Here is a 27,433-nt window from a genome sequence, read left to right on the forward strand (position 1 = left end):
ATGTCTAAAGTGTAGAAACTGACACCACCAAACACTGGTGAGGATGTGGAGCAACAGGAACCCTCATTCACTGCTGGTGGGAGTGCAAATGGTGCAGCCACTTTGAGGACAGTTTGGCAGTTTCTTACAAAACTAAACATACTCTTACCATACAATCCAGCAATCACGCTCCTTAATATTTACCCAAAGGAGCTGAAAACTTACATCCACACAAAAACATGCACATAGATGGTTATAGTAGCTTTATTCATAATCGCCAAAACTTGGAAGTAACTAAGATGTGCTTCAGCGGGTAAATGAATAAGTAAACTGTGGTCCATCCAGATGATGGAATATTATTCAGTGTGAAAAATGAGTTTCAAACCATGAAAAGACATGAAAAACTATGGAGACAGTAGATCAGTGGTTGCCAGGAGTCTTAGGGGGCCGGGTGAAGAAGGCACAGGCTGGGCACAGAGGTTTTAGTGCAGTGAAAATACTCTGTATGACACTCTAATGGTGGACACGTGTCACTACACGTGTCCAAACCCACAGGACCAACACCAACAGTGAGCCCTAAAGGAAACTATGGACTTTGGGTGACGATGGCGTGTTAACACAGGCTCATCATTGTAATGAATGTCCCATCTGGGGGGGGGGGTCTTGATAACGGGGGAGGCTATGAGGGGAATCGGGGCATATGGGAACTCGCTGTACCTTCCCCTCAATTCAGCTGTGAACCTCAAAATGCTCTAAAATACTTTCTTAATTAAAAAAACGGGGGTGCATGGGAGATATGGTGCATGTAGAGTGAGGGCTCTCTGCCTGTAAGAAAAACATTTGCAAAGCCAAGCAGGAGCTTTTGGACTCAGCAGGCCTGAGGCTACTGCCTGTAACCAGTGTACAAAGACAGCCTGCCATGGCCGGAATCGCACGGCCTCAGCCCCCTTCCACGGCGTCTCCAGCGGCGTCAGACCATCTGGGGCAAGAGCTCAGTGCTTCGTTGGGTGGAATGGGCTCCATCGCCAACTGCGATACTTCCTGCATCTCTCTTCCTCCTAAAAAACATGTTAGTAGTTTTTTCATTACTTGATAATAATCATACCAAGAATTTTTTTTTTTACGTCAGATATAGAAACATACCAAGACTGTGCTCCCTTCAAGAGCGAGCAAAATTAACCTGATGAATTACACTTCCTTGCACAGGTCTATAAGTGGTGCCCTCATATTTTTCTAATTTGTCTTTCTGGTTCTTGTTTCATTCTCTCCTCGATGATACAAGTGGCCACGCAGTACGGCAGCTCATTATTTACACGCAAACCAGGCTCCGGGGGGATAGTCATATGCTCTCTGGAGGGAGCGAGGTCCATGCTGTCATTTGCCAGCTGTATGTATTATTGACCTGGTGGCCCTTGCAGCCCAAAGGGTCTCGTGGTCTGTCTGCCCTTCCTGTAGCGTCCCAGGCATTGTAGCCACATACACCATACATCATCACAATGTAAAAACCACCTCTGGGACTGAAGAAGGACCTTCTCCAGCTGCCCTCTAATTCCTCTTGATACGCGGGGCTTTTGCTGAGGGCTGGAGCTTGGCACAGCTCAGGCAGACAGGTGCTCCCACGGCCTGGGAGAGTCAAAGGGAGGTAAAGGCCTGGCAGGAAGAATCCCATTTTACAGATGGCAAAACCAAGTCTCTGATATGGGGACAAGCAGTCACCCAGAGAAGTGAACCACCTCCCTCCCTAGCCATTTTTAAATTTACAAGGAGTATATGAGCACACCCTATGGTACTCTTTCTTTCGTTCTGGTTTTCCCCTTTTTCCAAGTGACAATCATCTTTCTTTTTTAAAGTACAAGATAATACATGATCACAAAAGAAAAATCAGAAAATACAGTGAAGCAGGAAGAACTTAAGGAAATCTGTAATTCCACACACTAGGAAGAAATACTTGTCCTCTGTCTGTAGGCTCTTCAATATACCTTTATTTCATTCATTCATTCATTCATTCATTTTGCAGAAGTGTTTTGAACTGCTAATATGTGCCAGATATTAGATACAAAGTCATCAGAAGAGCCCCCTGCCCAGGAGACAGAGAACTAAACAAGTGAATATACTCAGATTTTCTGTATATACAGATATCCACACGTGCAGGTGTATTTTTTACAGAAAAATGGGATCACGTCACAAATGCCATTCACCTGACTTTTGGACTAATATATCAGAAAGACATTTTCATGTCAATAGGTTCATTTCAGAACAACAAAACAAATTCTAGAACTCAACCTAGTAAGAACCGTGCGAAACCTCCATGAAGAACACCAAATCATTTGTACTAAAGATCATTAGAATAAGGATTTCTAAAACTCAAGATAGAAATCATGTGCAATGACTCAGTATGTCAGGCTGTGACTCTCTACAAATTAGTCTCTCTATTTGATGCAGCCCCAAACAAAGTCCACACAGATCTTGTGATGAACTTGTTAATATTCTCGTTCATCTGGAAGTGTAAATGCCAAGAATCAAAAATGTGTATGAAGAGCAACTGGGAACACTTTGCCTGCAAATACCAAAATGCAGTTTAAGACATCAGCAGTCAAACAACCAGTATTGACATAGGACTCTGAGAGATCAGTGGAATAGAACAGAAACTCTAGAAACTACTCCTATATAAAATTTTGTTTTAATTTGGCATTTCAAATTAAAGAGGCGGGAGTAATGGAGTATCTCGTAAACACCACGGGAATAATTTTGCATTGTTTTGAAAGAGAATCTTCTACCTAACTCAAAATAATAACCCAAGACTAATGCCAGATGATTTAAAGACTCAAAACAATAAAAAGTATTATAAACATAATAGAAGAAAATATGATAGAATTTCTAATTACTTTTTGGATGGGGAAAGCATTCTGGGGCAAATCTAGTAAATATAAGGATAAAATTAACAGTTTTAACTATGCATCAAACTTCTCTCTACAAAGATATTACAAAGTTTAAACAGAAGCCTCAGAATGAAAATATTTGCAACGTATTTAACAGATATTCATATGCAGAATACACAAGAATCTTCTACAAATTATCAGGGAAAGACAACATGCTTATTATAAAAGTGAACAAAGAATATGAATGGGGCAATTCAGAGAAGAGGGACTACAAGTGGCCAGTGCACATGTGAAGAAGGATTAAACCTCTCTAATGCTCAGGGAAATGCAAATTTAAACAGATATTATATTTTATTTTATTTTATTTTACTTATTAGATCGATGAAAATATTTTAACCTCTAGTGCTTCAAACTGCGAGGAAAAAGAGATGCTTACCAAGTTCTGGTGGGAATGCCAGCATAGCCTTTGAGAGCGTAATCTAGGAATATTATTGAAAATGTTTAAACGTGCAAACCCTTTGATGCTGCAATTCTAGAAATAAGCCTTCCAGAGAACAGAACGCTGCAACTCTTTCTGATCAGTGAGTAGAACGCTACCAGCCACCAGCGAAGGTCAGCATTTGCAGGCCACATCGGACCAAAACTTTGCCTCATTGGTGGAGGGCACTGGCTAGTGACGCCGGTTCTTCACTGGGACCCAGGTAGCTTTCTGAAGCATCTGTTATCAAAGCCATGAAGCTAAGGATGAAGAGGAAATGAACCCAGAACCAGACTTCTGAATTGCTGCATCACAAAGTGTTAATCAAGATTTCCAAACATAATGAAACACATTTAATCACACTGCCACTCACGAGGAATCTCATAATTAATATTTGGGTGAGAGCAAAACGATTGTGTTGTTAATAAATAAGTTACTTTAAATATTGTTTATTTTATCTCTATCTTATCCTTTTAAAATGTGTTTATATACGCTTTATGACAAACACAGTGAAATAATACCCTAGTACCCAGTAGACCCTGAGACAGGGACTTGGGTGTAGGTGATTTATTTGGGGGGTGATTTGGGGAGGCAGGAGGGAGGGAGTGGGGGAGGGAGAGAGGGGGTGTGGAAATGAGGACTTCCCTGGCTCCCACAGAGGCCAGGGACGCTGTCCTCCCTCCATCCCTCCCTCAATCCCTCCCTTTCCTTCCCAGGTTGAGAGCTGCCCCTGGACATTAACTCCTGGACACCGTCAGGCTGCCCGCAGGTCAGCTAAGCAGGCTTCCCAGGGGCTGGGGAAGCCATCGTCTGAGATGCAGAGGGGAGCCACCGCTGGTGGTGAGAAGCTGTCACTTGTGTGGGAAGCGTCCACCACAACTGGTGGGGAAATCAGACAGGCCAAGGAGATATGCGTGGCCATCTACAGCATGCGCTAGAAGGTCTGTGCTTATAAATGTTACTTCCCGCCCCAGCTGCACCCTTCAACTTGCTCGTGTCCCAGTTGCCTTTCCCACCCTCTAGAATTCTCCATGGCTTTGTCATTTCCTTCTGCAGGGCCCACCTCCTGGGCCCACGCACAGGGCTCAACTGTGCGTGGGGCTCACGGTCTAACACTGAATGGAGATCACTCACCTAGAGGCAATTCATAAATGGTGACTGGGAATAACTGGTCCTGAATTCAAACACCTCCGTTGTCACTAACAGTGAAAGCACACTTGCCCCTCAGGCCACCACCCAACCCTTCCTCCTGGCTCCCGGCCCAGGTTACTGCATGGGCAAACTTACCAAATCCTCACGGACCAGGTAACAACCATGGTGCTTAGACTGTCCCCAGCACACACACACACACAAAGACCTACTATGTTCCTAGAAAAACTTCCTCATGAAATTACAGTCATTCCCCATGGGTGAGTCTAGATTGGATGTCTCCCATTTCTCTCCTCTATCTACTAGCTAGGACTCTTTTGGTTGCAAGCGACAGAAAACAGTTCAAACTGGCTAAATGGAAAAAAGCAGAAAAGTGGAGAGACTTCTTGGCTCAGGCATAGCTGGATTCGGGAGCTCAGCCATTGTGCTGGCTTCAGTGGCAGGTAGCTATTTCCCTGGGGTGGCTTGACCCCTCCTCCAAAACACCCCAGCAGAAAAGGGTCCTCTTTCCTTATACGCTCAGCAAGAACCACCAGACTGTTCCCTGGTCACGTTCCTGCCTGTCAGCCAGTCCCAGGGAACAGGGTACACTGTTGGCAGGCCTGGGTCACATGTTCATGAATCAGGGGGTGGAGCAGCCCCCAAACCTTAGGGACTGAAGTGGGAGCACAGGAAAATGCAGGCTCCATTATCTAAAGCAGGAGGATGGAGCCGAACAGGGAAAAGCGACAGGATCTTTGCCTGGTTTCCATGCGCCCCAAGCTTAAGGAGTCCAGCACTGGTGGGACAAAGTCCCATGGGGAAGAGTTAATCGGACAGTGGGTGGGACAGTGCCAACTACTTCCTCTGGCACTCCACATGAGATGTTTGGGAAGCGGGCCAAGTGCTGCGCGTCCTCCCTCCCTGGAGCTGAGGTTCTGGCATGAGTGGCAGGAGTGCGGTATCCCAGAAAGAGGGCAGGAGAAGGGAGAGATGGGGTCTGGACTGGACACCAGAAAAAGACAAGGGCCAGTAAAGGGAATCGTGGGGCCCGACAGCCTCCCTGATTAAGGGGGCCTCGTGCTGAAACTGCCGTCCCGGCATGTGAGCCCCAGAATGGGACTGACCACACAGCCAGGCTAGGAAAGAAGCATGGGGAGGTTTCTGCAGGGTGAATTTCCAGATCCAGCACCTACCTACTTAGGCCCTGCTCTGAGGCCTGCAGTCTTCCACCAACACCCCTCAGCCAGGCAGGGACGCCCCGGCCCTTCAGCTCCCTTTCCTGGAGCCTCAGCTCTGAGAGGAGGAGAAGATGCATGAGGCAGCAGCTTCCCAGTCTTGTCCCGCTTAGCTCTGCCCCTGGGGCGGGGAGGGAGACACCAGGGACAAACCCCCAGACCCAGAACGCTCCACACCCACCCCTCCATCAGCTTCTCCCAGGCCCAGAGACCCCAGGCCTACCTTTCTGCCAGGCCTTGAAAAAGTCAGAAAACAAAAGACCAAAGAAAGTCTTTGGATGCAAGAATGATACAATGGGTCATGAATATGGTAAGTCATCTTATTAGAATTTGCTGATTGATTGATTAGAAACTTCAAATCTAGATTTGAATGTACCTGGAGAATTGGGGAAACTTGTGGATTCCTGTCAAATATTGTAGAGCACTGCCTAACTTGTTTGCTTTCAAGTGACTTACCCAGTCATTTTTGGCTTTCAATTCTACATGACTACTTCATAAATATCCCATACGTTTACTATTTTCACCTTTTTACATCAGATCTACAGTACTTTAGTACCTGACTTGTATATTTATGTGACTATTGTTAGAAGTGACTAATTGGGTTTGATTAGCTCCATCATTAATATTCTGTCCATAATTTAACATGCTTCAATAAAATACCCTAAAGCAGTGTAATGATTAGATTTCAGGAATATGTGTTTTGCAATTAAGTTCCTCTTGATTTTGATATGCAGATGAAGAAATGGTGGTCTCATTTAAAAAAAACTGCCCTTATTAACTCAGCAGTATACTCTGAAGATTAGGTAAGAAACCCAAGATTTTCTCTTTGTATATGCTAGTTAAAATGTATTTCAATCAAGCCTATGTGGGCAAATCAGATTTGATTAGTTTAAGTTCACAGTCATTCTATCTAAATGAATAATGTGTCACCTAACATTGCAAAAATTTGATTAATAGTTTATCAGTTAATTAAAAACGGGTTTAATTTTTCTTTTTTAGGAAAATGCAAGGTAGATAGATATTCCTTGTGTTCATCATAAATGCAAATTATTTCACTTTGAATCTATTGTTCCTCTTTGCTTCTTAGCCAAACTGGCAAGAAAAATAAAGCTCCCAGAAATACCTACGGGACGAGGAGTAGGAAACTTTCTCCGCTCCCACTGGGGGCCCGCTGTGCCCTGGCTGTGCACAGTTTGTTCTGGGTGGAGCTGGTCCCCGGGCGCTGGCTTCTCCAGGCTTCTCACCTCCCTGCCTCCCCCCTCTCTCCCACACCCCAGTCCACCTGCAGGCTTTGGCCGCAGACTTTCCCAAATGGCAACTTTTGTCACGTTGTTCAGTTTAATGCGTCTGTGGGGCAGGAGCCAGGGAACCACAGGACCCCGAGACCTACAACCAGGGCTCAAGGCCACCAGCAGCATCCTCCCATCTCCTTGGGGCAGGTCACCTCATCCAGTAGTTAGGACCTGGGGTACCTCCTTTGCGAACCATGGATTCATCGTTGAAAGGCAGCTGGACAGCCTGAGCAAAGGGATGGTTCCTCCAAGTCCTGCAGTGGGGTCGGGGTTGGGGGAGCAGGTCGGCATCGTGAGGCAGGGAAGGGAAGAAAGCCAGTCCCGACTGGGTGATGAGCAGATCCTGCTGCAGGCAGTCTCACAGCTGCAACCTGGGACCCAGTGCAGACCTGGCCTCGGCCCATCCCAAGGGCAAGGCCTGGGCTGTTCATCAACAACTTCTCTTGGCACTGACTGAGCCTGTTCCCCGCGGCCTGAACTCCTGGCACTCCGCACCTGTCCTGCACACAGGCAGAGCCGGCTCCGGCGGCCAGAGCTGGTCCCCAAGCTGCTCTGCTGGCACTTGCTCAGCTGCGGGTAAAGGAATGATACCTGCTGAGGGGGCAGGGCAGGCCTGGGTGTCCCTGGCACCTCCCACAGAGTATCCTGTGCTCAAGTGGCAGTCCTGCCCGCTCTCCTAAAGTCATTCTTAGCTCCTGGAGCACCTGTCCAAAAGCAGCATCCAGGACAACAAATGCTTATCCGGAACCAGCCCTGGGCTGTGAACAGACTGACCAGGTCCCCAACTTTGGTCTCTTGCATTCTAGCGGCAGGAGACTGACATGAATGTGCCGGGTGAGGGAAGTGCAATGTGGGACGGGTAGTCAGGGAGGGCTTCTCAGAGGAGGGGACTGTGAGCTGAGACTTGAAGGGTGAGAAGCAACCTGCTGTATAAAGATCTGGGAGAACTTTGCAGGCATGGAGGAGAGCCAGGGCCAAAGCAGGAATGAGTTTGGTGTGTGAGGGTCGAGAGGAAGTCTCTGGCCAGAAAGCAGGGAGCGAGGGGAGAGGAGTGGTGGTGATGTTGACAAGGAAGCCTGGGACCAGGTCACTGAGGTGGCTCCAGCCCTGCCTGCCCCTCAGAGTCCCCGAGGAGCACTCCACACGCACAGTTACCCTGCAAGCTCCTTGATCCGCCCAGGCACCAGCAGGCATGCTTTAGCTCACAGCTCCGAACCCAATCCTACCTGGGCTGGAGTTTGAGCATCTCCATGCGGCACTACGGCCGTCGGGGCCTTCAGACCACTCTGCTTAGCGAGCAGTTCCGTGGGCATGAACAGGGACCCTGAGATGTGGAAGGGCAGGCTGTTCCTGCCAGCTGGGTGCTCCCCGCTCTAACACACCGCCCTTCTGGCCCCACCCACTGAAAAGACCGCATGCTGGGGGGAGGGTATAATGCCAGTGCCCCAGCAGGGGCCTGGCCTGCAGCTGTACTTGGTTAAAGCAGCTGGATTTGGAGTGAAATCTTGCTCTAGCTCACCTATAACCTCACTGCTATGTAGAAAGTTCTGGAGAGGATCTCGGGTCCCTGCTACCTGTCTTCCCAAGCTGGTATTTCTGTGGTGGCTGCACAGGAGAGCTACCTTCTGGGACCCCTCAGGGAGCAGCCTGTCCTGGGTTCAGGTTCAGTGGTGGACCTGGGCCAGGGCATTGACTGGTGCTGCCATTGTTCTGGGGGTCGGGGAAGGGGTAGGGGCCGCATTCTGAAGACACTCCCCAGGTGACAGCCATGCACGGCCAGGCTTAGGAGCCAAGGGCGAGACCCAGGCTCTGGGCCTGCCTGCCAGGAGGAGGTCCCACAGACGAAGGATCGCCCAGGCCCAGAAGCTGAGGAGAGAGCCAAGCAGGGAGCTTCCTGTCACAAGGGGAGCTGCACGTTGCCTAGAGCTGTAAACTGAACTCCTTCCACTGAGTCTCGGGGAACCTGGGGACACACTGACAGTTGAGACTTTCAGAGTCACTTAAGCTGCATGTCACCTCAAAGCCCCCTCCACAGGCTCCTGGACAACCCCGGGGCCATTGCACAGGACAGGACGTTTCCCAAGGACCCAGTCTAGCAACAAGGCCCAAGGCTGTGGCTGCTCTGGCCACTTCCGCACCTGGAGAAGACTCTGGGGAAAAAGAGGACCCTGAGTGTCCAGGAGGAGGCCCTGGCCAAGCCCGGGGTCACGTGGCTCCAGGCTCTGCACGGCTCTGCTCTGCGTGGATCACCCAACTCACGTGATCTGACCTGGTCCTCACAAAGACCCAATGAGGTCCGGGCTACTCATCTTGTCCCCATTTTACAGATGACGAAACAGAGGCACTAAGGGGCTAAGAGGCTCCACCCAGGTCACCCCGGTTCCAGAGCCCACAGACAGGGCCTGGGCTGTTCGCTGCTCTCCCACCTCCACCGTCACAGCAACACCCTCTGTGTGTCCAGCCCATGGACACTTTTCACACTGGCAAGCAGGGAAGGGCCCATGTCCCCAGCTTACTGAGGAGCAAACCGCACTAGGTAAAGAGCCGTCCCAGTGTCCCTTAGTAAGTGACGGGGAGGGCCTGGGCAGCTGTCCGGCCTTGGGCTGTCCGGCCTCCGCGCGGGCGCTGTAAACACAGACGCCTCCTTTTCCAGCACACAGCAGAGGCCCATACACATGCCGGGGCCACAGTCCCCTGCTGTTGGGAAGAAGACAGGAGACAAACTGACAGTGTCGTTTTTTATAAAAAGAAAACTCTCTAAAACTCACCAGGAGCACAGTCTGATGACAGCACCTCTCGGGCAAACTCAGGAGGGGCTGTGAGCATTTAAAAAACCGGGGCTCCGTGGAGCTGTGGCGCATGAGTGGCCATGGGTAGCTGTTTTCCTGTAGGAAAACCATGTCAAGAAACCCCAGGGCCGGCCCGGTGGCTCAGGCGGTTAGAGCTCTATGCTCCTAACTCTGAAGTCTGCCGGTTCGATTCCCACATGGGCCAGTGGGCTCTCAACCATAAGGTTGTCAGTTCAATTCCTCGAGTCCCGTAAGGGATGGTGGGCTCCGCCCCCTGCAACTAAGATTGAACACGGCACCTTGAGCTGAGCTGCCTCCCAGATGGCTCAGTTGGTTGGAGCGCGTCCTCTCAACCACAAGGCTGGTGGTTCGACTCCCGCAAGGGATGGTGGGCTGCGCCCCCTGCAACTAGCAACGGCAACTGAACCTGGAGCTGAGCTGCGCCCTCCACAACTAAGATTGAAAGGACAACAACTTGACTTGGAAAAAAGTCCTGGAAGTACACACTGTTCCCCAATAAAGTTCTGTTCCCCTTCCCCAATAAAATCTTTAAAAAAAAAAAAAAAAAAAAGAAACCCCAAATGTCAGTGTCTGGACATTGAGAATTCAGACTATATCTGCACAGATGGCAGACTGCATCCATTTATCTCGGGGTGACGGGACTAGGCCATCATCAGAATCAGAACTGCGCCTCTCAGAGCCGGGGCCTGGCTGAGATGGGTACCAGGCTCCTGGGAGGGGAAGAGACCTGCTCCCTGGCAGCAGCCAAGCCTTTATCCGGCATCTGGAATTCCGAGCACCAGCCCCACGTCGGCAGGAGAGGATCTGCGCCTCTGAATCACTAACTTCCCGTGTACTGGCCAGCACTGGGGCAGCGGGGAGCCCCTGCAGTCTTGGCCTCCACTGAAGGAGGGCCCCCCTCTACTGCGAGGGCCCACTGTAGGAGGGCATTAGTGCTGCATCAGTGGCTGGCCCTTCTCCCTGCAGCCAGGGCAAGTGCTGCCAGAGAAGAGGTGGTAGGGGTTGGGGGAAGTTAGCAAAATGGCTTGCTATTTCTACACGTCGAGTGAGTTCCTGTTAGACCTGCACACACCATTCCGCAAATATCTTTCTGAGCACCAAGAAGACACAAGGCCCAGGGCTGAGCCCTCAATGGGGACACAGGCAGTAGGCCATGTTCCCGGCCTCCAGGAAGCATGACTGGGCAGGAGGCAGAGAGCTGTGCCAGCTGACGGCCTGAGGAAGCTGCCGCCTGCTTTCCTCAAGGCCAGGAACTGCGGGCAGCAGGGCAGCCCTCTGCCCAGGGTTTGGGCAGCTGTGCGGAGGCCTCACTGTGACAGACTATTCTCCATTACAGGCCCAGGTGTGGCCTAATCCTCCAGCTCCTTTAAGTTTTCCATGCAGGAAGCAAGCCTGGGGGAGGGGAAGGGACCTGCCCGCCGCTCAGCATTAAGGGGTAGAGCTGGGAGCCGACCCAATGCTCATGCCCTATGCCTCTCCTCTAGCCAGAACCACACAAGGACAACTGAGGTGGACTCTGGATGAAAGCGTCATTCCTTTGTTGGATGGTGTTGGTGCCAAACACTCCATTGGGCAGCCCTGCCCACATCACACACCCCAGCCCGGAGGCTGGCCCTTCCACATGGGACATTGGCCATTACGTAGACACTGCCTAAATACGCTACAGCCATCCCTGTGGGTGACAATGAACACAGTATGTCAACTGCCATGTAGCCCAGCCCCGGTGGGCCAGGCAGAAACATCACAGCCCAGCTCTGCGCAGGGAGCTGATTTGTGCTTGGAAAGTCAGGAGCGGGGAGCAGAGCAGGAGACCAAGCAGGACAGAACTCCCCACTCTTGTTTCTACCCTCCTCTTACATCCCCTGCGTTTCAGCCACTGCAGGTTACCCAGGGCACCCTCTCCCGCCCCTGCAGCAGGCTTTACGCTTCCTCCCAGCTCTGGGCTCTGCATAGGTCTGACTTGGGACACGTCACCCCAGGAGGTCTGGACCCACCCCACCCACTTCACTGGAGGCTGAGCCTCGTGGGAGCAGCTTGCACCCAGCTCCACTCGGCTGCCCTCCAGCACAAGGGCCAGGGCCTGGCCCACGCATGCCCACCCACCCGGTCATACCAGATGCTTCTTGAAGGCCCACTGTGTGCCAACCCCTGAGTTAGGTGCTGGCATCTTAAGGGGAAGAACAGTCAGTTTCTGTCTTCTGAGAGCTGACAGATTTCTGAAAAGACAGCACCACATCCAGTAAACAAAAAAAACACGAAGAAAGCTAAAGGGTGATAATTGCTATGAAGGAAAAGGATCTGGGAGAGAAGAACAGTAGAAACTAACAGTGCCAGGAAGTCAGGTGTCAGAAAAGCCACTACTCGCAGCGCGCACGCCACGTGCCCAATAGACGCTCACAGTTTGATGAATATATTTGAAAGCAATGGAACAAGTCAAGAGAGAAGCAAGGGGCCCAGAGTGGGGCAGAGGGCTCAGAGCAGAAGGAGAGGGCCTGGCACTCAGTATTCAAAGCCCACTCCAAAGTTCAAGGACAAGAGGCCTGTGTGAAGGTGACAAATGTGGTCCAGCCCAACTGTGAACTGCTGCTGACACAAAGGTGGGGACATGAGACCAGCAGGAAGTGAGGGCTCAGGTCACTGAAACCTCTGTGCTGTTTACAGACCACGTCTGGGGATAAAACATGAAACCGGGGCCTTACAAGAGGCCCTGGGGTGCAGTCACTACGCCCCTGGCCTGGCCCCGAGAGCACAGCATCAGGCAGGCTGCTGGCCCCAGCGCTGGCTGTGCCCCCTCTGGAGCCCGAGCTCCCTCAGCACAGGCAGAGGCGGGGCACAGGGGGGGTGAGGCCAGGTGGGAGGGTCCCAGCTTGCCTGGAGGATACCTGGAAAGGGACAAGGCTGCCTGGACACAGGGCTCAAACAGGACGCCAGGGCCCAAGTTCCCGCGAGAGGCTCGGCTGTCCTCTGAGGTGGTCTCTTTCCCAGGCCAGGCTCTCCCCCCGTGATGGCCCCAGGCCGAGCCTCAGCAGGACACTTTCTCCTGAAGCTGTTCCTGCCACGTCCTGAGCCTAGGGCTGATGATCCCGGCTTGGCTCCCCCAACTCCCCCACAGGTTAGACTCTCAGGGGGTCCCCACAGGCAAAGCAGGCGCCTGGACAGGGAAGGTGAGGCTGTGTACCACAGCACGGACCAGAGGCACGCCAAGGGAGAAAAACAAAGCACAACGGAAAGAAAGGCAAAGTCTTCGGGGAAGAGTTAGGGTGCAAGGGTGGGGAGGCCCCGGCGGGTCCAGAGGGATGCCATGGGAGGGCTGCCGTTTAGACAGCTCTGAAGACGGGGTAGTCTTTGAGGACCATTTCCCGCCCTGTTTTTTCTCTCTCCTGCAGGGGCCTTTTCCTTAATTACACCCAGAGAGCTCAGCAAAGCGGTGCCAGTGATATTTATTTTCTGCTCGGGGCCTGCCCGGCACAGGTAACTCACCAGGGGCATCTTTCTTAATGAGGGAAGACAAATGTCAGAATGGCGACCGGCCATGATGCGCCCGACGGACTTCAAACTAAGCAAAAATAACACCAGAATGCATTTGCATTAGCTGGCTGGATACGCCATCCCCAGATGAGGGAGTGGGGTTTTCTCTGAGCTGTAGTGAGATGGCACTAGGGGCGCCCTCACCAGGAGACGGGCCTCAAAGACGGGGTCATCATTCCGGGGAAGATTTTGTTCCACGTGAAGCAGAGCTGAAGTTGGACGCTTGGTCACATTTGTCCCTCCTGTGCCTCCCTGTCTGAGATCTGCACCCTCAGCCCCCACCTGCGAGGCCCCCCTCCCCTTCGAGATTATATCTTTTATGTGTCTGGAGGGGGCAGAAGTCCCTGCCACTTAATAATAACTCTCTGTGATCTCACAGCACCCCTAAGTGAGCTGGGGAGGTAGGGACTGTCACCTGTGCTTGAGAGAAGAGGGACCCGTGACTCACCCGGGCTTCTCCCCGGCGCTCCCCCACCTCCCTGTGTGTTCTGTCAAGAGCAGACACCAAGTCCTCCATGGCCGTATATCCAGCTCGGGTCTGGCCCAGAGCCCACGAGTGGGGGCCCGGGGGCCCTGTCAGTAACTGAGGGAGGGGGTGCTGGGGGCCTGCCCACCAGGCCATGCGCTCTGGGTGCCGGCTGGCACCACATCACTCCTGCAGGCTGGGCACACAGTAGGAGGTCCCAGCAGGGGCTCGGAGGTGGCCAGAGGTGCTGGGAGGAGTGGAAAAGGCCTCCTAATTCCAGCCAAAGCGCAAGGAGGATGAAAGGAAGGGGATGAGGACGTCCTTGAGCCAGAAAGTGACCGTCGGGCTCATGGCCACGTTTAGAGCAGTTCAGAGCAGGAAGAGCCCAGAATCACTTGAAGCCCATCTCCAGGGCCTGGCACTCGCCCTCCTCTAGCGATGGGGTGACAGTGGGGAGGGCTGTTGGCCCCACTGCAAATGGATCACTTGGGAAAGGTGCACGGTCCCCACCCCCCACCCCCGGCTTCCTTCAGGGCACAGAAGTGGGGAGGATATGTCTAGAGGGAAACAAAGAGGTGAGTCAGTGAAAGACACAAAAGGTGAACAGTGAGAGGGAGGTGGTGGCCAGCATGAGGAGGGACAGAAGGAGGCTATAGCGGTGGACAGACCCCAGGAAGGGGACAGGGAGCTGAACACGTCCCTTCCCCCCGCCATGTGCCTCCCCACAGGCTCCCCACACCGACACAGTGCTCTGCCTTGGGAACCCCAGCAGGAGACTGGACGTGAACAAGAGGTGCTGGTGGCCAGTCCCCAGGCTCCTCCCCCCGAGGCCACTGGCCCTCTCCACACAGCCACCTTGGTCCCCAGATGGAGGCAGCTTCACCTCCCTGCACCCTGCAGCCCCAGGTATGGGAACAGTTCACTGCCACTGGACCCACAGTGCAGCCCCTCCCCCATAGATGCCCCTTTGTAGAAAAGTCCCTTTATTAAACTCAAAAGTCGCGCCACCTGCTCCTTGCCTGGCTTCTAACTTTGAGGGGAAAAGGACAGTGTGGGGAAGAAAGGCCCTGGCCTCTGATGTGGGAGGCTTGTATCCCCTCAGAGGTCAAAGCCCGGCTGGGCAGGGCACCGCCTCCCGCATGCGCCCGGGCACTCACGGCTGGCTGTTTTCCTGAATGTGTGTCTGGACGGTTGCAGCTGTCCCCAGAGGACAGCCCTCCACTGACTGCACGCCAGTGTCCGCACTCCCGGCCCTATTTTCAGAATGTAGGATAACTTTCTCCCAGAATAGACAAGACAGGCTAATCCAGGACGGAGGCCTCGGAGAGATGAAGACATTGAGTCTAGATATGAATTAGCTGCAAGTAAATTATTTGAAGAATTGTTGAACAGCTAGGCAAATATTTAATACCTTTGAATTGGAGCCGGCGTTTTCACAGGTGGAGTGGCAGCAGCTGCTGGAGACGTCCCCCTCCTTGCTTGTATACCGGGCTGTCACTCCTGGTTCTGGAGGCCCCCTCTTGCTGCATGCTGGGAATTAAAACAGCTGTTGGATGGAAGACACAGCATCACATACACCAGTCCCCAGTCTTGGGGACAGTGCCGGCTGCATGAGTGGATCCAAACAGCTTTTTCTTTCTTAAAGAAAATTTATTTTCCTTAAATAGTCCACCATATTGTTAAAGGGATGAGCCATCTGCCCCAGTGTGGCATTTGGGGGAAGGGTTTAGGGAGCATGACCTGTAATTTGCACCCCCTGGTCTGTGACCCTGGGGATGGGATTTGCAGGAAAGCCACCCAGACCCCCCTTAGCTCAGAAAGGAGGCCCCGTCTATGCGGCCGGGTCCGAGGCCGGGTCTAGCCAACGCCGGCAAGAGCCCCAGTTTGGGCAGCAGCTGGGAGCGTCTTTTTGCTCTGGCAGAATATTCACCTCTGAACCAGTGAGGCCAGCCAGGGCCACCTGTGCACCGAGAGGCGGAGCCAACTTGACGCTGCGCTGGAGGCCCGGCCTGGGCGTCGCCAGTTTACAGATGGAGAAACAGGAAATCCACGAGCGGGCCACCTCCGCACACTGCAGCCAGATACAGTGAGAGTCTGAGAAGCGCGCCGGGACTCGACAAGAGCAACAGCTAATGTGTGGCATGCTCTTGCCGTGGGCCTGGCGCTCTCCAGGCGTCTGCCCAGACCATCCTTGCAGAAGCTCCGCCCGGCACGCGCTTCCGAAGCCTCCTTTAGAGCCGAGAACGTGGGGCTCAGAGAGGGGTGGGCTCTGCGGCTCATCACTCAGCGGGGAGGGGCGAGCCTGGCGCCGAGCTCAGGCGCCGACCACGCACCACGGCCGCTCTGCGAGGCCCACTCTGCCAGGGGCATCGGGGCAGCGCCAGAGCGCCGAAGCGTGGGGGCTCCCCGGCCGTGTGGCGCGGGGCCGAGCGTCCCAGGGGCGGGATGTGCGCCCCCGGCCCCGCGCCCCCGGCTCGGCCCCCCGCGCTGCGCCGCACCTGCCTGCGTGCGGCCACCAGATGGCAGCAGACGCTTTGCCATCGCGCCGCGGGGCGGGAGGCGCGGCAGGGCCGCAGCACCGGCCCCAGTCGCCCACCTGCGGCGCGCCCCCGGAGAGGGGCCGCCTCCTCCCGCCGTCCGCCCGGCCTGCGCCATCCCCGCAGGTAGCTCAGGCCGCGGGGGGTCGGCCGGGACCGCCCGCCGGGCCTCCAGCCGCCGCCTCGCGCAGCTCCCGGCGCACGCGTGCTGATTGGCTTGGGGGAGGCCGGGAAAGCTGGACGAGCAACCAACCCCCGCAGACTGGCGACCGGCGGGAGGGGGCTGCCGGAGGAGGGCGGGGCCGCTCGGACAGCCGCCCCCGGGGCTCGCCCTGGAGCCCGCCCACTCTCACGCCTCTCGCTTCGCTGCCGCCCTGACCCCGTGGGAGGGCGCTGTCACCCCACTGCACTCGCGAGGAAAGTGGACCGGACCGGTCCAGGGCCTTGCTGAGAACGCGCCGATGGTGGACGGCCGGCGGGACCCTGCGCGGGGTCTCCCCGCCCCAAGGCTCAGGCAGAGCCTTGCCCTCGGTGGCGCCCAGAGCCTGGCTGGAGGGCTGGAAATGATGCGCTCGGCCAAGAGTGGGTGCGGGGCCGTGGACAAGTCCTGGGCACTTTCTGAGCTGGACGGAGGTGGGGTGCTGTGCGGGAGGGGGCGGACTCCCACCTCCGAGCAGTCGGGGAGAGTTTGCTATCCGAGCAGCGCGCGGTTGGAGCAGGGCAGAAGGGGCTGTAGGCTGGCTCGGTCAAGGCGGCGATGACCCAGCAGCCAGCGTCCTCTGTGCCCGGGAAGGGGGCCACGTCGGGGCGCCAGGGACCCCCTAGCTCAACCCCGCACTCTGCAGAAGCCCAGAGGCCCTCCCTTCGGAGGGGTGCGTGTCGGAGGGGTGGGGGGGGAGCCCAGAGAAAGCCCTGAGGTTGACTCCTGCAGACGCCTTTAAGCAACTAGAAATAAAATGTCTCAGGGGGAACTTTGTAAAAGCCTCTAATAAGAATGACCTCCTCGGCCACGCCATAAAAAACGCACCTGGCCGTGGGCACTTGGCCCAGCCCTCACTGCCCTCCGCAGCCCCTGAGCCTGCGCAGCGATGCCAGGGGGCCCCGCTGGCCTCGGGCTGTCCCGGCTCAGGCCACATCCCGCCACCGGTCAGGCACGGGGACTAAACTGGGGTTGCAATGAGCAGCCAGGAGAGTCTCTGGAACCTACATTGCTGATTCACACATTTATTTGGGAGTCTTTAGAAAAATAAAGACTAGAAACAATGAAGTAAAATAAAATACAATGAATGGAAATAAGAAAGTACAACCTTTAACAGACAGGGATGTGGAGTGCGACCAATAGCCTCAAGTCCGGTTCCTGGCCCCATCACCCACTTCCTCTGCGCTGGGGCACTGTGCTTCACCATCGTGGGGCTCCCGGACGGCCCACGAAATGGGAATAATCACGCACTCGCAGCACTGCTGTGGGCGTTAAAGGATGCCGGGATGAGGGTGTGCATTGTGGAGGTGTCAGGACCCCACATTGCCGCAGGGTCTCAGACCCAGCAGGGTGTTACCCGCGGCAGCACTGCCTCTTGTTTTCTCTTCGCACTTCATTTGTGCTGTTTGGTAAGGTATTGTCTTACTTATGTCAGTGTTTTTACTTTCTTTGTCTATCACAATGCTGGCGCACCCACACTCCTCTCCACAGTGCTGTCCATGTGGGGAGTGGGGGAGGGGGGCACCTGAGCCCTTGGATCATTCTCTCAGGCCATCTGCCCCTTGGGGAGAACCCAACAGCTCAGCCTACTCACATGGGCCACCTCACTTCCCAGGCCCCTACAAATTAACAAGAAAAGGCACACGACCCAATAGAAAACATGCAAAGAAGTAGGACACAAGGTGACAAAAATTCCAAAGAACAAGAGAATTTGCAGCTGGTGAGGTTAGAGGGAAGCAGGCACCCATAGAGGTCATTACCGGTGGGAGGTGACTCACTACATGTTTTCAGCTGTGCATTACCTGTTACAAAGGTACGGTGTTCGTGGCAGCTTGTTGCACACTATCCCACTTTATTTCTCTTTACCTGTTAACCCTTCCCTCCCCGGCCAACCCTTGTCCTCCTCCTCCACCCCCATCCAGTGCAGGCAGCTGAGCCATTCTTTGCTCACTATCTCAAGACAGAAGTGGGAGGGCGAAGTCTGCAAGTATTTTTACAGCTTCGTTTCCTAAACTCAAGGCCTTAAGTAAATGGAGAAGATACGGGCCCAAGGAGAACATGTGGAGAAACACTAGGAAGGGATTTAAGGAGAAGGCGCTCTCCTTCCCGCCCTCCACCCTGTCCTTCAGAAAGGGTTTCTCTGGGCTGGGGTCCCACTGGGTGGCCTTCATTGGGACACAGAAAATGGCAGAAGACATGACAAGAGCCAGGGCATTGGGCCTTCCTGTGGGGAGCAGGCCCTCCCCTGAGACGCTGGGGCATGTTAGTGCTGTGTTTCCCCAAAAATAAGACCTAACTGGAAAATAAGCCCTAGCATGATTTTTCAGGATGCTCGTAATATAAAATAAGTCCTACGGTATTTCCCCCAAAATAAGACCGGTCTTACATTAATTTTTGCCCCAAAAGACACATTAGGGCTTATTTTATAATACGAGCCCATCCTGAAAAATTATGCTACGGCTTATTTTCCGGTTAGGTGTCATTTGGGGGGAAACACAGTAGGGTGACAAGGCCCCTGGGTATCCCACCCCAACCCCACGGCCCATGACACAGAACCAGGTCAGGGAGCTGCTTGGACCAAAGAGTCTACGAGCCCATGATGTCACTGACACGGGAAGGGACCCGTGACGGAGGGGCACACATTCCCACCGCACCCCAATGCCTGTACATTTGCGAGGACCCAGACTTAGACTGAGCCCCAGGACAGGATTCCCACATTATCTAAGATTAGTTGCCTACATGAAACTGAAATCGAGTTTTAGCAGCAAGACATTTTTCCTCTCTTGTGCAGCAAAGGTCCCATCTCCAGCATGGATGTCTTCTTGACCCAGCCCTGTACTCTCCAGACTCTACTGAAAATGTCCGCATATAACATGTCAGCCCTTGTGGGCAGCTCTGTGGGAATGGGAACCTTCCCACCTATGCAGCCAGCGCTGGCAGTGCCCTCTCGGGCTGCACAGGTACCAGCCCGCCAGGTTTCCGGAGGCCAGCGGACAAGCATGGACCAAGTTCCCATTCACGGGAGGGGAGGGACTGAAGGCAGGGGAGACAGGGAGAGGCTCCCTGAAGTGGCAGGCTGTACCGCAGATCCTCAGGGCGCCACTTCCAAGGATGGAAAGAGGGGTGTTTGGGAGGGAAATCAAGGCGAAAGGGCTGGGCCCTGCCTTGGAGTGGGTGCTGGGGTGCAGCCCTTAGGAGACCAGGAAACCAGCTGGAAATCTGAACGAGAGGGCCTGGGGCATATTGGAATTGCCCCGGGGGCTTCTAACGTACACTCAAGGCCAAGATGCACCTCAGACCTGCTCAGTCAGATCTCTAGGGGTGGGGCTTCAGCCTCAGCATTTTAACGACTCTGCGAGGGTGACTTCTGCTGGACAGCCCTGAACAGAAGCAACCTTACCCACATCTGGAGTGTGGTGTGTCCACCCTCTCCTAACACACCGGTCACATTTACCTGTCTATTTACACGTCTGTGAAGTCACTGTGTCTTATCCTTTCTGTGTCCCAGCACAGAGCTTGGGACTCAGCACCAATCAGTAAGTGAATAAAGAAATCTGTGTTTTTGATCATAAAATCGCAGCACTAGGAGGCCCCTCAAGCCCATTTAGTCTACATGCCCCAGGACCACACTGCACACAGAGAGAGGCCAAGGTCCCTGGGGGGAACGGGGACACCCTGAATTTCACCCAGCCAAGAACCCGGGCTGGGTGAAAGCCAAGCTCCCCAGCCCCGCCCCCACACATACACACTCTGCGTGGGTTACTTTGGATTGCTTCTGGGTCTCTGTACCTGTGTGAAGAGAGTGGCACACAGCCTGTCACGCCCCCGGCTGTGAAGCACGGTCCTCTCCCCACAGGCAAACTCTGCTTTGTGCTGGGCCTGTGTTCCAGAAACGGGTCGGGGCGTAAAGTGAATATTGGCAAATGGAGTCCAATTCACTCAGGAAATATTTGTTGAAATCTGCTCTGTGCCTGGAACGGTTCCCATGCCCACCTGTGGAACGTGGTGAATACTCAAGGAGGGCAGCTCCCCAGCTCCTCCTAAAATCAGGAGGGTCGATTCCCCTCCCCCTGCACCTGGGCTGGCACTCTGCTCTGACCCACAGAACGTAGCAGTAGTGAGCTGTGCCCCTTCTGGGGCTAGCTGTTAAGAAAGCTGGCAGTCTTTGATTTGGGTCTCTTGGAGCCAGAGTCAGATGTAAGAAGTCCAACCATCCTGCCCAGAAAGGAGCCCAGCCACGCCTGGCCACCGCAGCCACACCCGGGGACGCACCAGACACACATGCGTGTGCTCCAGCTCCAGCCAGGCTCCCAGCTGAGCGCAGCTGACCAACACCAGCCAACACCACGCAGAGCAGACCTGCCCACTGAGCCCAGCCAGCCAGAATCATTAGAAATATAAATTGCTGTTGCCTTAAGCCACTAATTTATGGGGTTGCCGCACCACTAGATAACTGAAACAGGAGGGGAGACAGATCATAAACAATAAGCATAACAAATGTTATTCATTATCAATCATGGCATTTATTCTCAGTTATCACTGACTCCCAATTCCTTGGCCTCAGGTCCATGAATACCCTCCTTCCTTCTCGAAGGGATAAACACCCGTATTCACCCCCCGACCCTGCTCCCCGTCTCTGGGCGTGGTCAGCAGCACAGACCCCAGACCCACCCCAAATCTCTCCAAGTGTCTGGGACACAGTAGGTGCTTTCTCGATGCGATGCCTTCGTCAGGCTCTGTCAGAAGCCTCCATCAACTCTCACCCACACTGTGAGCACCCCCCAGACCCGTCCTCTCCACCAGGGGGAGCAATAGTGAGGGTCACCCAGTTTCTGCAGGGTAAGGTCCCCAGGCAGTGTGTCACTCTAGTCTAGTCACCTCCTGCCTCTCCTCACCCCCCACACCCACTCAGTCTTCCTTTGGTAACAGCACTGTGACTTTTGAGGGGACCCATCCTCCCTCTGGGTCCTTCTGATTCCATCCCCACTTCCAGGGTAGGCACATTGCTCGGTAGAGCATATTAGAGTATCTAACCGTGGCCAGTGATTGGTTCCAGAGGGCACGAAACCAAAGCCCACTGGCTCAGAGCTGATCGCGGAACTTCTGTGCCTCTGTCAGGAAGAAAGAGAGCCTCTTCCACTGGGGTTTCCCTTGGTGAGGCCAGTGCCAGCCTGGAAGCTGGGCAGCTGGAGAATGGAGCCAGCGGGTAGGAGGCAAAGCAGAGAGACACAGTCAGACCGAGACACGGACAGGGCAGGAGGTGACAGCCTCGGAGCCCCTGCTTGCTGGCTCTGGCAGGAACAACACCGCCAGGGACTCACCCTTTCGGGCGCGGATGCCTCCCTCATCCTGAGAGCCAAGGGCAGATGCAGGGGAGCCCAACATACTTTGCTGGCAGGTATCTGAGCTGCAAACAAGTGTCATTTATGGTGACACACCGACAGTCATTTTATCTGTGAGCAGCAGGCATGAGGAAGATGAGCTGGGGGAGGGCACTGGTTTGAGTGACAGGAAAATTCCTTCAATTGCCTTACACCAATGAGGTACTGACTGGCCACCGGTCCTCGCACAGAAAGAACAGGGTGGTTCTGCCTTCAGGAACAGCTGGACCCAGGGACTAGCACAGGGTCCCACTGTCTCAGCTCCGCCTTTTCTCTTTGCATCCACATTCATTCTCCTACAGGTCGGCTTTCTCTGGCTGTCAGGGACCGGCCTCACACAGTGCCCAGCTGACCTGCTCAGAGCCTTCCAGCCAGAGACAACAGTCTTTCCTCTCCGACTCCAGTTAGAAAAGTCCTGGGGAAGGTTCTGATTGGCCAGCCTAGATCCCTCATCCATCCCTCTATCCATCCACGTGGCCAAGGTCAGAAGCTGTTAGCACAGGCAGGAAGACTGGTGCCCAAAGGCCTCCAGGGGAGCCCGGTAATCAGTCTTAACTGTGTCCACATAGAGGGCAGGGGAGGAGACAAGCAGGGAGGGAGGGGCGGCGGGAATGGCAGGGCGGGGAACCCTTGGGTGAAGGTGGGAAGACTCTCTGTCTACTGCCGAGCCAGCCTAATGCCTCATCAAACAGCAGTGCCCAGGACATGGGGTGACCTGAGTCTCAGAATTGGGTTCCAGACTGGGGATCTTTTCCACCAGGCAGGGGGACTGATGGCAGTTTTAGGAAGAGGGTCGGGAGCCCTAGAGAAAGCTGGCTTGCCTTTGAATTATGCAGAGTGGAGTGTCACGGTGGCTTTGATGGTGTTTAATTAAATATTTGCCACAGTTAATTAATTAAATATTTAAACGTTAAATACGGAATCCGATGTGACTTAGTGGACATTATGTCTCAATAGCCATTAGCCATTCACCAGCCCTCAGAACGGAGCCTGTGCAGCCCCGGCCTCCCCTCCCCTGCAGAGGAGGGTACTTGGGAAGCGTCACTCAGTACTTAGTACCTGCAGCTGCACTTTGCTGTTTCAGAATGTCATGTGTCACCCAGGTGGGGTTCTCTCCGGCTGGGTCCCAGGGAGGTGGAACAGGCAAAATCTACCGTGAACTACATACACACCAACACATACCCGCTACCTCTTCTAAACAGCCCCAGTGCCCCAAATCCCACCATTAGGGATTGCTTCCTTGGTTTCAGGCCATGTTCCCTCCCCTTGATCTGCCTTTATCCTGTGTTTGGGAGCTCCTCACTGGCCGCCTCAAAAGGGGGAAAGTGCTCCTCCAAACAGCCAGGCAGGAAGCGTGGTGACCTTCAGCTCCCCTCTGTGTCCTGCTCAGGGACCCCAGAAGCACTCACCCACAAGCCACAGGAGCTAGGCTGGGAGGGCACCCTGAAGACAGCTTTCTGGCTCCCCTGACAGGCAGGTGAGCTCCTAGGAATCCGGGGGTTGGGGGTGTGCAGCTCTGTCCTGCCCAGGTGAGGTGGGAAGGCAGGTGTGTGAGTGTCCTGGGCCGGGGCTTACCATGAGATGTCAGGTAGCTGTAGCCACAGTGGGTTCCCAAAAGGCAAAATCTGATGGTTTGGGGGCGGGGGGGACTAGGGAATTCCCCACTGCCCTCAAGATAAAGTTCAGACTGCTCAGTCAGGCTGCCCTTGCCCTGCTGCCCCCACCAGTGTCAAGGTCACCTTGACTCCCCTGTCCCCATCCCAACAGTCTACATTCTGGCTGCACCAGCCTCCTATGGGTTCCTAAAGAAACCAGGGCCTGTGCCTCTGGATCTTGGCATATCCTGTTCGCTCTGCCCAAAATCCTTCCCTGTCTCAGGACTCACCTAAGATGTCAGCTCCTCCAGGAAGCCCACTTGCCTTGAGCAGGGCCCCAGGCACGGGAGGGTTGGGTGGGCAGTCCCAGGCAGGGACAGCCGGACAGGGCTAGGCCAGCCCACCTAGCTTCCTAGCATAGCCCAGGGTCTGGACGCCAGCACCTCCCTCCAGGCACCTGGGGACCCTGGGCAGGAGGAAGGCTCAGGACTGCCACCTACTGGCCACTGAAGAGAGAAGGCCTGGGAGCTGCCAAGAAACAGCTGATTATCAGGGTTCCTGAGCCCGCCCTCCGGGACCTGGCTCCCCTGGGAGGCATGGGAAGCCAGGGGGCCAGATCAGAGACCGAAGGCACCTTCTTTGAAAAGAGTCCGAAAGAAATGCCCAAACAAGGTTACAAGAGCCATAGCCTATTTAAAATGTTCACAATGAACAATCTAGCACTTTTTAATACCAAAATATATTCAACATAATGCAACTATGTTTTTCAGAAGAAAATTAAAGAAGGGATGTGAAAACTATTTGCTCATGGAGGTCTTGGATGGACATCAGCCTCTCTCCCGCCTCTGCCTCTAATTGCAACCTCCTTTGGAGGTAGCAGTCCTTTGGGGCCCTGAGCTCAAGGGGCTCACATGCCCCTGTGTAGATGGAAAACTGCGGCAGGTGGGGCAGGGAAGAGGCGAGCCCAGATGGGCCTGGCAAACCAGGCTGGCCCTTCCTCCCGGATGCACGGAGTTCTGCTCCCTCCTCAAGCTGCCGCCCTGGCCTGAGCCTGGTCTCTTTGGTCTCAGGGTCCAGCCACCCCTCCCACCTCCGGGGCGCCCTGCTGTCCAGCCTAGTCAGCCTTATTTCCCTGCCCTTTATAAATATGCATTGGCCCAGAGAGATGGGGGCCTCTCTTCTGAAGGAAAATTAACCACAATGACAAACTTAGTTATTCATGCAAACCATCAGCCTGTGACTCCTGATTATGCAGGACGCAAACTGTGAGGATCTGAGTGACTGAGGGCAGCATCAAAGGCGCCATCGAGCAGTCCCTGTACCCCCTTCTCCGCCCCTATACCCCCTTCTCAGCTTCTGCACCCCCTTCTCCACCTCTGCACCCCCTTCTCAGCCCCACTGAGGGCCAGTGGTCACCTCCTCTGACAGCGCCCACTCCAGGCGAAGGGGGCCCTCCACCCGGTATTTTAAAGGATTAATTAACCTTGTGAGATTGGTGGGGAACGTTCCACCTAGCTATCTACTTCATGAAAGCATCAGCTCACCAGAGTATTTTAAGCACACAGTGCAGACCATATGGTATTTCCAAGAACAGAAGTTGAAAGTACAGTACATATTTATTCCTTCCACAGAGAGCATTAAAGGGGTTGAAGTATTTTATTAAAGCCTATATGTGCGGGCGTGTGTGCGCGTGTGTGCGTCAAGCGGAAATATACTTGACACATACAAAAAAATAAATTACACAGATTTATTTTCATCTCTCTGCCAGCCCACCCCATAGCAACAGTGAAAACTTGGTCTATGTAAACTTGAGAAAACAAGAAATATTTTATCAGGTCGTCTCAACTCATGGCTATTGCCAAGTTTTTCTTTTCGGAAACAAGAACAGCCTCTTTGGTGTCAGGACTGCAGGCAGAGGGGAAGGAGTGGGGGTCTAAGACGGTGAAGGGCAGCCCCAGGCCGGTCCTCGGGAGGCAGGAAGTGCAAACCTCGGCCGGCCTGCTCACCTGCAGGTACCTCGTGTGGCTGCACCGCAGTGCCCTTACCTGGAGCGGCGCTGATCACGCAGGGCTCGCTCTGGGAGGATAGAACGAGAAATCGACAGCACAGGACAAGCAGCAGCCCTGCCTTGAAGAGTCCTGGACCTGGGATTTGGAGAAAACTTACTGTAGAAGCCTGTCGATTACATCCTTATCTAGCACCGCAGCCCCTTCTCTTGGGAGCAGCCCGTTTCTCCCCTGGGGAAGCCCCTTTCCTGTCTCTCAGTCCAGTGATTGGGGTGGACTTAACTCCACCCCTGACTATACGAGGGTGGCCACTGGCCAATCAGAGCCCTGCCTCCCTGGCCTGAGTGACTGCTTCCGACGGTCACATTACCCAAGACAGACCAATGAGGCTCAGGCCTGAGACATTTGCTGGAATTACTGGGAAAGAGGCTCTTTTCCCAAAGGACTTGCTAGGCTGGGAGTTTGGAGTACACCGCCAACCCAGTCTTGGGCAAAACCTAGCAATGGTAGAGTCTAGGGCAGATGTGGACTCTCTCCAAAGGACAACTCACCTCTCCTGAGCAGAGGCAGAAATTGAAATTCCTAAGATTAATTAATTAGTTAATGGAAAAATAAGATCGAGTAAGCAAGCTGGTCAGGTTCAGTGGCCCAAGGATCTGACTGTCCTGTCTTAACAAAATCGCAAGCTTGATCAATCTAGAAAGGAAAGAGCTGCTAAGAACGCCAGGCAGCCCCACCCTGCCGCCCCTCAGGCGCTGCCTGCAGTCCCAAGTCTCCTGGGACAGGGGCATCAGTGAGGCAATGGGAGCCAGGACCTGGGAGGGTGGGGCCTCAGGAGCAGCGAGGAGGGGCTTGCAGCTCTGAACCCTCCACTCCCTTTTTCACTGGAGGGGACTCTGTCAAGGAAACAGTGTATGGCCTCAGAAATTCATCAAAAGCACGTAGCACAGGTGCCAAAACATGAACACTGAGATTCCAGCCCTCCCCTGCCGCCACCATTTTCCGGATAAAATATCTGCGCGGCAGCAAGACAATAACTATGGTGCATTCAGCCTCCCCTACCCCGTATGTGCCCCCTTCAAGTCTTCCCCTCCAGGTGTGTCGGAGGGAAGATATTTTCTGGCCACAGGTGTACATGGGAAGATGTAATTCTCCCTAATATTTTATAGGTGAGAACTGAACCTCCATTTTACATGGGGGCAGAAAACTTAATCGAGTGAGTTCCAGGTTTTCTCAGACACCTGGTGCTTTGTTCAGTGAATTCAGATTTAAGCTGTCAGTGTAGACTTTGCTCTCCACCCTCTTCTCCTTCGGAGTGTCAGGGGCTAAGAGTCCAGACACTGACCCTGGCAGGAAGGAAGCTCAGCTCTGCCACCCAGTCATTCCTCAGAGGTTCTCCTCTGCTCAGAGCCAAATGACACCTACTGCCCAAGCCTTCTGTGGTAACCACCACAAATCCTAATACTGCCTGAAGGCACTGAGAGGGACCAAAAGGCAGACCCTGGGGGAGAGTCACTTCTCAGAAGCAGCGAACAGCTCTGGAAAAGTTTCCCATTTTCATGGGTTTAAACTTGAAGGTAGGCTCCAGTCTGCCCTATGGAGGGCAACTAAAACATGGGTAGAAAAGTCACACTGGCTTGAAGAACCAGGGGCCAGGGCAATTAGAGCACATAAAAAGTGACTGGGGAAATTCAAAAAAAGTGGATGCCATAGAAGGGGACTCCTCAAATCTGTGTATAAAATGCCCAAATCTCTGGGCAACTCCAGAACCACACATGAGTGAGGCGGTCACCAAGTAGCCCAGCTAAAGCTAAAAATTCTTCACTGAGATTTCAGCTACCACCATCTGCAGGGGAAAGAGAGTTTACAGTTTGCGTTCAACCAAGTTAATTGCCTGCTTAAATAAAAATCAACATT

General features: G+C 53.9%; 1 long non-coding RNA gene across 4 annotated transcripts in view; it reads right to left on the bottom strand.

Moving 5' to 3' along the window:
- Positions 1–226: 226 nt before the first annotated feature.
- Positions 227–27,433, bottom strand: part of LOC308489620 — a 33,180-nt gene continuing 5,973 nt past the window's right edge. The window contains exons 2-4 of one of the 4 annotated variants that reach the window (XR_013992113.1): positions 25,556–25,654; positions 15,210–15,344; positions 227–1,037 (exon numbers count right to left, since the gene is read on the bottom strand). This is a non-coding gene — a long non-coding RNA (uncharacterized lncRNA). Of the gene's footprint in view, positions 1,038–15,209; positions 15,345–16,394; positions 16,535–25,555; positions 25,655–27,433 lie in introns of those variants that run through there. The other 3 variants (XR_013992115.1, XR_013992114.1, XR_013992116.1) reach the window with 3 other exon arrangements.

This window comes from Rhinolophus hipposideros (genome assembly GCF_964194185.1).
Source record: "Rhinolophus hipposideros genome assembly, chromosome: 21".
In the NCBI taxonomy this organism is placed as follows: Eukaryota; Metazoa; Chordata; class Mammalia; order Chiroptera; family Rhinolophidae; genus Rhinolophus; species Rhinolophus hipposideros.